The sequence below is a fragment of the Apium graveolens genome, chromosome 8, assembly GCF_009905375.1.
Source record: "Apium graveolens cultivar Ventura chromosome 8, ASM990537v1, whole genome shotgun sequence".
Lineage (NCBI taxonomy): Eukaryota > Viridiplantae > Streptophyta > Magnoliopsida > Apiales > Apiaceae > Apium > Apium graveolens.
In genome coordinates, this window is record NC_133654.1 from 37,165,026 (window position 1) to 37,176,514 (window position 11,489).

Consider the following 11,489-nt stretch of genomic DNA (forward strand, 5'->3'; position numbering starts at 1 on the left):
TAAGTTCTAGTGAATTTATATGTGTTGCTATTCTAACAGATTCACTATAATTTAAAATCAGCAGCATAGTCACCCTTACTAAGATTATTTATCAATGAGCAATTTTATTGATAATAATTTTATAATGATAGATTATGGAGCCTTTAAAATGAACGAGAATTGCTTAGACTTTACCCTAAGTGATCAATGCTTTTATAAAAATGCATTCATATTAAAAGATAAAATCTTTTTTTTTTCTTTCTTAATACTGCTAGATCATCAGTCTGTGTCTTTTTCAAATCAAAGACATGATTATTTATCATTTTATGCATAAATACAGACTTGTGGACTCGAACAATTTTAAAAGAAAAAATAAACTTCTTTCTACAGTGGTAATTACTTATTTCATGCAAATCTTTTTGAAATCACTATTGTACATTATTCTGCTCAAAAGATTAAATCATGATTTTTATTCATTATAAATTAAAAATAAATTTTATCTCTATTGTGCTATATGTTTGATAATACATGTTCAACCTCCAATGACCTTCTTTTATTTAATAGTTATGAGGTTGAAAACCCACAACTTATATCCTAGACTGTAAAGACAAACCCAGAAACGAACCAACAAACACTCTTTTACCCCTAAAATAAAGTATAATTGAGTGTGAGGGAGAAAATGCTTTAGTGCACCACATAAGGAAGGTTCTGAGGTCAACCCAACAGCTCTGTCTCCTACAAAGTCAAGTAGTTTTAAAACTGAGGCAACTGCTAGCCCCCATACATCTTCTCAAAAAGATATACTGGCTGAAAGGGCACAAAAATAGTTACTAGATTCATTCTCTCAATATGGTGCGTCTATTGAAATTCGCCTGTCGGCCAGGGTATCCAAAGTAGGATCACCACCTCAAACACAAACAATTCTTAATGAACAAGGTGAGGTTACACACACAAGGAAGAGTTGACGAAAACAAGAGTTTCGACCATTTTAAGGCCATATTCAATTGTTCAAGGTTATTTAATGGACCAATTGCCTTTACAAGTGTTAAGAAAAGATACTGATCCAATATCCATATATTAGTGGTTAGTGTCTACCTCCCTAGGTTTAAACCCCATGGATCTATCTGTGGATAGTGGGTCTGACATAGGCACAAATAGACAACTTATTGAAAATGATCCCGATTTACCTGATTAGTCACAAGAAATTGTCTTCACAAACAATAGAAGGAAACTTTGATCTTATGCTAAATTCTTTGGATCATTATTTACCTTCCCAAAGTTCAAATCTGGCACCCTCAACGGGAAACTAGAAACTTGTAGATTATGACTCGGATTCATCTGGCGAGTCTAACAAAGATGAGGATTTGCGAACTGCCATTGCACCACCTGCGACCTCCTTAAGGATGACTAAAGTGATATTCCTTGCAGGTACAACTGGATTTTGGAGCTATGAGAGGAGTGATACACTTGTGAGAATGAGTGTAAACATGAGTGGAGAGAAGAGTGACACACTTGTAAGATACAAGAAACAGAATCACACACTCACAGTGAAGAAGAAAGAGAAAACACGAAATCTCATTCCCTTTCCCAAAACATGGTTCATAATGTTTGATCTTTTAAAAGACAATTCTTAGGGATCTGTTGTGCAAGACATGCCTGTACTATAACAAGACTAAGTCAAATTGACAGCCCTAAAAATTAGTTGTTGTGGCACCCTCCAAACCCGGGTCAGAAGTTTGGGGTCCACACACCTTATTTAAAACCTGCTTATAACAATATTAAAGATAATAATATGCAATGACCCTATTTACTAACTACCACGGATCGCAACAGGTTAAAGTATGCACACAAGCCAAGCACACTAATATATTATAAACCGTTCAAATCCCAACTATTCCAAACTCAAACTGAGTATTAAACATTATTACAACCTTTTACAGACTTAAATTATTCCAAAAGAAGCCTACTAGCTCAGCTTCCTCAACCTGAACCCCTAGCTCTCGAGCTGGACTGGGGATCCTCTTTACCAACTGGTTCCTTTTTAACTGGAAAGAATATAAACAACATTGCACAAATGAGCTAACTAGCTCAGCAAGTCACAATGACAAAACTGAGAATAATGATCATCAGGTGAACATGATTATGATATCAAGTGAACAATGGATTATGATTTAGAACTGGATATTATACTTTTAAATTAAAAACCAAGGTTAGGCTGCTGATCAGTCACGCACTAACCCCGAGCAAGGCACACAACATTGCTCTAACTACTGGATCCAAGGCACACATTAGCCTAACTTGACTATTGTATGGTCTGACCACGAATCTTGTCCACAATTTTATAAAAACAATCCAATTCTAACATAACAACAGAATATACAATAATAAACAATAACCAGAATCAATAACAACAATAAGTGTTTAACAATAAAAGGGTTTTACTCCTTGTGAGGATCAATAAGGCAATTTAAAAGCTTGGATGCTGGGTAATGAAAGAATTGGATAACAAAGGAATCAACATTTCAGGGTTTCAAAGATTTGGACTTTCAAAGCATAGGATGCAATGGTTGAGTATACAAGTAATTTAGTTCAGTGTTCGGGATTCTGTTTGCATGTATTTGTAGAGTAGTATCGTATACTTGAGGTTCGTGTCTGGGTATACAACAATCAATGGTCTAGAAAGAATAAGGTTCATGGTTCAAGAACAATAACTGAAATCAGGGTTTGGGTTTCAGTGCTTCAAAGCACTTGCAATATCAACTAGACTATCAAGTACTACAATATCTTGAGAAAGTTCAGAACACTTGCCTGGTATTAGCTTACTACACTGCACTTGCTTCCAATCACAATCGTCTTACTCCTCAACTATCTGTTTCCCTTTCCTACGTCTTGCCTCTTCTGCTCACATATCATAAATATCTATCAATAATTGACTCATAGAATTCTATTCAACACATACTTCTATCTACCCATCGTTTTACCCAAATCCGATTAACGGATTGAAAGTTATGCAATAATCAAGTAAACACTGAATATATAGGCCGATGGTCAATTAAAAGGTCACATATAGCACATAATACATCACGTAATCAATGATATATCATTTATAAAGAAGTCTCGGGTCATAAATAGGATTTCTGGTATTTAAAATGATTTTTAAAACATTTTTCGGAATTAAAACGGATCGTTGAATCAATTTCGGGTTAATAAACAGGGTTCGGTTGGCCAATTCTGGCTCCGCAACAATTTTAGAATAATTATCGAGCCTTGAAAATAATTTAGAATACTATTTTAAAGCTCGAAACTATTTTTCGGAATTTTTAAATAATTAAATCTAATTAAATAATTAATTAAAATCAATTAATAATTAATTAAATCAATTAATCAATTAATTTTCGAATTAATTGACAAATTAATCAATTAAAATTAACTGAAATTAATTAACTAATTAATTTAGATTTATTTTTGAATTAAAAATAATTTTCGGAATTAAAATAATAATTTTTAGAATTTTCAGAAATTAAAAATGAATTTTTATAATAAAAATAAATAGGAAATATGTTTTTTAAATATTTTTAAAACAGGAATCCTAAATTTGCAAAGTCTGGAAACTTCAGGGACCTAACTGTATCGTCCCCAAAAGTCCAGGGACCAAACTGCAAATTTTACACCCCGTCGCCGGAAAACACAGAGGTGGCCGAGAACACGTTCCCGGCGTCCTCACCCCACCAACACCTCCAGATCACATCTATATTTCACCAGGAACTCAACCATACCAACAAATCATTCTAGTCATCCCTGAGTTGGCCGGAATTTGGCCGTGAAGTTTTGCAGTTTCCGGCGAACTTCGGAAAATTTCAAAAGACAACTCCCTTCTCTACAGACCTCGGTGATTCATGAAACTTATACGAATAGATTGCAAATTTCACAGAGAACACAATCTACTATATCACAACATCAATCTATTCCAGAATAAGAAACCCCCAAATTTCAATTAAGAACATTCATACGGGTTATAAACCCTAATTTTGAAATTCGAAAATCAAACTCAAATTTGAACATGTTATTGAACTCCAAATCAGACGTATAATATACCAAAATCATCAGGAAAACAAGGTCTACAACATGAAATCATCAAATCATACAAACAATCATCCGAACAAAAAATCATATTTTTCATAAAAATAATTCGAAAATAATTAAATTTTTAGAAATTAAACCTTTGATTCTGCAGGTGTATGGATTACAGATTCTGATAAAGCTTCTCAAGACCTTCAAATCCAGTACTCGAGCTTTTCAAACAAAGATCAATAACACCTTCAAAAGTTGGTTTGATTCTTGAAACAGTTTATGAATAAAGGATTTTTCTCTGTAAAATTATATATTTATCTGTCTGCAAATGATTTTGATACGAAATAAAATACGGAAAAAGGCTATTTATATTTACGGAAAATTAGTATCCCGTTGGATCATTCCGGATATAAAACGGTACGTTTATTTGTAAAAACTGATCCAAACGGTATCGGTTTTCGGGATAATTATCCAAATCAGTACAATTTGTACTGCGGTCTTGGTCTCAGCGCCTAGTTACACGTACTACGAAGTGATAATTGGGATAGGTTAATAAAAAGCTCCCGTTTATTGAAAATACGGGTTTTATTGATTTACCTAAACGAATATTGTATCGAAAATGTTGCGCCGGGACCCGCGCAGAACAAACCGTACGCCTGATCGAAAAAGTCAAAACATGAAATATGCTTGGAATATTATAATTAGGTTAGGAAGGAGTTCTCGGAAGAGTTTCGGGTTCCAAAAACGTAACAACGGGTGACGTCGGTTGGTTCCCGTTTTTATAAAATAGATTTTAAATACTCGGAAAAAGATTTTATAAATTTAATATGATCCTTATAAATCCATAAATCAACATAAAAATAATTAGGAAGATATGACAATCATCTATATTTTATTTTGGACATATAAAAATTAAAATACTCAATTAATATTACTTTTAAATATCCAAGTACTAGAAACGCTTAACAATTAACTCACAGAATAGATACTGAACACACATAATAATTATTTAATAGCAAAAATAATTACACGATATATCCCGGATATTACATCCTTCCCCCCTTAAAATGATTCTGTCCTCAGAATCTCCTAAGAAAACAAATGAGGGTACTTTTCTCTCATATCACTTTCTAACTCCCAGGTTGACTCTTCAACCTTTGGGTTTCTCCACAATACTCTTACTAACTTTACCACTTTATTTATCAATACTTTCTCTCTTTCCTCTAGAATCTCTATCGGACTCTCTACATATGATAAATCTGCCTGAAGCTCTATTGGCTCATATTCTATTACATGCCTGGAGTCTGGATTATATTTCTTGAGCATAGATACGTGAAAAACATTGTGAATGTGCTCCATGTGCGGAGGTAACGCCAATTCGTAAGCTACTTTGCCAACGCGCTTTAGGATCTCAAAAGGTCCGACATATCTTGGGCTTAGCTTCCCTTTCTTCCCAAACCTCATTAGTCCTTTCCATGGTGATACTTTCAGTAATATCAAGCTTCCTTCTTCAAATTCCATGTCTTTCCTTGACTGGTCTGCATATTTCCTCTGACGATCTTGTGCGGCTATCAATCTCTTCTGAATAATTTCAACAATTTCCTTTGTCTGCTGTACTAGTTCAGGTTCAAGTATCTTGCGTTCTCCTACTTCGTCCCAATATACTGGAGATCTACATTTACGTCCATAAAGGGCTTCATAGGGTGGCATCCCAATACTGGCATGATAACTGTTGTTGTAAGCAAACTCTACCAGAGGTAAATGTTCGTTCCAACTTCCTTTGAAATCAATAGCACAAACACGTAACATGTCCTCGATTGTCTGGATCGTTCTTTCACTTTGGCCATCCGTCTGGGGGTGATAGGCCGTACTCATATTTAGTCTTGTTCCCAAACATTCTTGAAAACTCTTCCAAAATCTTGAATTAAACCTTGGATCTCGATCAAATATGATAGACACTGGAACTTCATGACGAACTACAATTTCCTTTAGGTACATATGGACCAACTTGTCGAGCGAAAATCTTTTATTTATAGGTAGAAAATGAGCTGACTTGGTAAGTCTATCCATTATAACCCAAATGGCATCATGATTAACCCTTGTCCTTGGTAATCCAACTATAAAATCCATGGCAATATGTTCCCACTTCCAATCTGGAATCTCCAATGGCTGTAGCAATCCGCTTGGCCTCTGATGTTCTGTTTTAACCCTCTGACAGGTATAACATTTGCTAACCCATTCCGTAATTTCCCTCTTCATTTCTGGCCACCAATAATTCTTCTTTAAATCTCTATACATCTTGGTACTCCCTGGATGGATGGAATACTTTGAATTATGTGCCTCCTATAGAATTTCATTCTTTAACTCCATCACCGGTGGAATCCAAATTCTAGATGAAAACCTCAGAATACCTTGGTCATCTTGTTGCGTGCATAATTCCTCACCTACCAAACGATTTATACCTTGATCCATTACCTCTTTCTGGCATTTCTTTATTTTCTCCAATAACTCCGGTTGGAAAATCATACTATGCACTTTTGCTTCCTCAGGCTTGTAAATTCTAATCTCCAATTCCAATTTCTGAAATTCTTTATATATCTCTTCAGGTACGGATAACACATTTAACCTTTCCTTTCGACTTAACGCGTCTGCTACAACGTTCGCCTTACCGGGATGATAATTAATCGAGTAATCATAATCCTTGATCAATTCTAACCATCTCCTTTGCCTCATATTAAGTTCCTTCTGGGTAAATATATACTTTAAGCTTTTGTGATCCGTATAAATCTCACATTTCTCTCCATACAGATAATGTCTCCAAATCTTCAAAGCGAAAACTATAGCTGCTAGCTCCAAGTCATGAGTAGGATACTTTTGTTCCTGTGGTTTCAATTGCCTTGACGCATACGCAATCACCTTTTTGTGCTGCATTAAAACACATCCTAGTCCTTTGTGAGAAGCATCGCTATAAATTACGAAGTTTTCTTGATCGTCTGAAAGTGACAAAACAGGTGCCGTGATTAATCTCCGCTTCAACTCTTGAAAACTTTCTTCGCACTTGTCGTTCCATATAAACTTTTCATTCTTTCGTGTAAGCTTTGTCAATGGTGTTGCAATCCTTGAGAAATTCTTAACGAATCGTCGATAATATCCTGCCAATCCCAAGAAACTTCTTACCTCAGTAGGTGTTCTCGGTCCCTCCCAATTTGTAATTGCTTCGATCTTTGCCGGGTCCACTTTGATCCCTTCGTTACTGACTATGTGTCCTAAGAATTGAACTTCCTGTAGCCAAAACTCACACTTCGAGAATTTAGCATATAACTTCTTTTTCCTTAAAATTTCCAAAGCCGTTCTCACATGTTCCGCATGATCCTCTTCTGTCTTTGAATAGATCAAAATATCGTCTATAAATACAATAACGAACTTGTCCAAATATTTCTTGAAAATTCTGTTCATCAGGTCCATAAATGCTGCCGGGGCGTTGGTCAATCCAAAATACATTACTAGAAATTCATAATGTCCATACCTTGTTCGAAAAGCTGTCTTTGGTATATCTTCTGGCTTGATCTTCAGTTGATGATATCCCGATCTTAAATCGATTTTGGAGAAATACTTGGCTCCCTTCAATTGGTCAAACAAATCATCAATTCTAGGTAACGGATACTTATTCTTGATTGTAAGCTTGTTGAGCTCCCTATAGTCGATACATAGTCTCATGCTTCCATCTTTCTTCTTGACAAATAATACCGGTGCTCCCCACGGGGATACACTGAGTCTGATTACTCCTTTCTCTAACAACTCCTGTAACTGCTTCGCTAGTTCTTTCATCTCAACAGGCGCCATTTTGTACGGGGCCTTGGATACTGGTTCTGTTCCAGGTGTTAAGTCGATCGCAAATTCAATTTCTCTATCTGGAGGAAGTCCTGGTAACTCGTCGGGAAATACATCTGGAAATTCATTCACTACTGGAATATCTTCAAGTTTTGCTGGCTCCTGACTCTTGTCAATCACATAGGCTATAAAATGCTCGCATCCTTGCCGTAATAACTTCTTAGCTTGAATTATTGTTAAAAACTTCTTTACTTGCTTCTGTCCCTTGAACATTACTATCTTTTCGTCAGGCGTCTTCACTATTACCTTCTTATTTTGACAATCTATCTGGGCATCGTGCTTAGATAACCAATCCATCCCTAATATAACGTCAAATTCTCCTAACTTAAATGGTATGAAATTTACACAAAACTTACTACCAGAAATCTCAACATCACAATTTCCACAAACTTGATTCACAGTTACACGTTCTTGATTTGCTAACTCCACAGTCATTATTTCATTTAAATACCCAACTGGACAATTTAACTTACTAACAAAATCTTGTGAAACAAACGATCGAGTTGCTCCCGAATCTATTAACACTTTGGCACATAAAGAATTAACATTAAGCGTACCTGCCACGACATCCGCATCCTGGATAGCATCCCTCACTGACATGTCGAAGACTCTAGCCCTTGGAGTCTCATTTACTGTTGGGGTAGATCCCATGATCCTCAAGGCATTACTGACTGGGGCTGCTGTCTTGCAATCCTTGGCCATATGTCCTGGCTTTCCATATTTGAAGCACGTAAATCCAATGGCGGGAACCTTTACCGCTGAATTTCGGATAGGCTGATCCTTATTTGCTGGCTCTCTAGCTGGCTGATTTCGGCACTCCCTCGAATAGTGCCCTTTCTGGTTGCATTTGAAACATACCACATTCAACTTGTTACAAACTCCTCCATGCTTCTTTCCACAAACTTGACAATCTGGAAAAGTTAATCTCAACTGATTCGGCTGATTCACATTAGCTGGACGGTTGCCCTGGCCTCCGTCTCCTGCATTTTGTCTCCTGAAATTAAAATTTCTCCCTGGCTGGAACTTGCCCTTCTTAAAGTTTGGAAACTTCCCTGGTTGTGACTGACCCTCACTTCCCTCAATTTTCCTTTTCTTGCTTTCCTTTTCCTTCTGGAACATCTCACTCTCTGTCTCTGCGATCATAGCCTTCTGTACAACCCCTGCATAGGTCTCCAACTCAAAAATAGCTACCTTCCCTCTGATCCATGGCTTCAAGCCTTGCTGGAATCTCTTAGCTTTCTTTCTGTCAGTATCAACATACGATGACACATACCTTGATAATTCTTCAAATTTACTCTCATAATCTGCCACCGACATAGTTCCTTGCTTTAACTCTAAAAACTTCAGCTCCATCTGATCTTGAACAAACTGAGGAAAATAATTTTCTAGAAATAATTTCTTAAACCTCTCCCAAGTAATAACATCTATACCTTCCAATGTCTTCACCATCTCCCACCAGTAGGTGGCCTCATTCTTCAAATAGTAACTTGCAAACTCAACCTTCTGCTCCTCTTTCACTTTTACCAAGGCAAATGCCTTCTCTATTTCCTTTAACCACACATTTGCTTCAATTGGCTTCAAGGAACCCTTGAATTCTGGTGGGTTTACTGCCTGAAAAGTTTTGAAAGTTACCTGGGGATTAGTCTGCCTTTGTTGTTGTTGTGCCAGGTGAACTGTTTGTTGGGCCAAAATTTGAAGAATCTGGGCTATTGCTGGGTCCATGGGTCCTGGGTTCACATTCGGGTTTGTATCATCTTGGTTGTTATTGTTGGTTTCTTCATTTTGGGTGTTGGTGCGGGTATTTCTTCTGGGAGGCATTTCCTGTAAGGAATCAATCAATTTATTTAGCTTTTGAATCAAATCTTTGCATAAAGGAAAAGTTTTGTAAAACAGGAATATCTCTTTTTGAAAACAGTTGTAACTAAGTAAATTGCATGCTTCTTTACAGAATATAAATAGTTATGGAAAACAGGGTACATGGTATCACAGGGTATAACCGGTGCAATAAATAAGGTAAGGTAAAACAGGTGCAATAGAGTAAATGACAATGCTGGAAAGGAAAAAGGTACTGATATATATATAGATCAAAAATTTTAGGTAATACAAGCGTAAAGACGCTTCGGAAGTAAAAGCAAAAAGGGTACAACAACCTACTCACTCGTTAGCATCGCTAGTCTATAAATACAACTCAAAAGTCTACTGATAAACACTACTGTACATACTATATAACCATAACAACACTGCTTAGCATCTCCATCTCTGAGTCTCTGTCTCAACTCCAAGGAAACTCTGGTCCTGCCAGCCTCTCAAAGTCCTCCATCACCTCAGTAGCCCAGCCCATCAGTGCATCAGGGCCTCTGCCAGGTAATGTAGCTCCATGTAGCCTAGCCTCAAGAACCCTCCGTGTCACATGAATCTTCTCTCGAAGCTCCCTCACACCATGATCAACATCTGTAGTCCTGATGATATGCTGTAGTTCTCTGATCTGAGCCAACAAGGAATCACGCTCCAATAAAAGAGCCTCATACCAGTAATAAGGAACTGGGGGCAATATAGACTGGAATGGGGCACTCGTAACTGAATGCCCAGTGGAATCTGAATCAGCTGGTGGGGGTCCTCTAATAGGTGGCCTCATGCCTGGAGGTGGAATAGCCTGCAGTGGTACGGGCTGCAACACAGGTGGAGGTAGTATAGCCAACACTGGTGGAACAACAGGACGTGGATCCGAAGACGGCACTCCAACTGAAGGCTCTGAATGATCAGCTGATACGGGAATAAAAGAGTCGGCCATCGCTGCTATCTGAAATCATATCGCAATATAAGAATCTCGTACCATAACGTGAATTACACTAATACCTGATATACCGAAGCACTCAACCTCTCGACGTTCTATCTTTCTATTCCTTACTTCTAATCTTAATCCTCTACCCATTCTCGTCAACCTAGGCTTGTGTCAGTGACTTATAACCTGTAGCTCTGATACCAAACCTGTGGCGCCCTCCAAACCCGGGTCAGAAGTTTGGGGTCCACACACACCTTATTTAAAACCTGCTTATAACAATATTAAAGATAATAATAATATGCAATGACCCTATTTACTAACTACCACGGATCGCAACAGGTTAAAGTATGCACACAAGCCAAGCACACTAATATATTACAAACCGTTCAAATCCCAACTATTCCAAACTCAAACTGAGTATTAAACATTATTACAACCTTTTACAGACTTAAATTATTCCAAAAGAAGCCTACTAGCTCAGCTTCCTCAACCTGAACCCCTAGCTCTCGCGCTGGACTGGGGATCCTCTTTACCAACTGGTTCCTTTTTAACTGGAAAGAATATAAACAACATTGCACAAATGAGCTAACTAGCTTAGCAAGTCACAATGACAAAACTGAGAATAATGATCATCAGGTGAACATGATTATGATATCAAGTGAATAATGGATTATGATTTAGAATTGGATATTATACTTTTAATTTAAAAACCAAGGTTAGGCTGCTGATCAATCACGCACTAACCCCGAGCAAGGCACACAACATT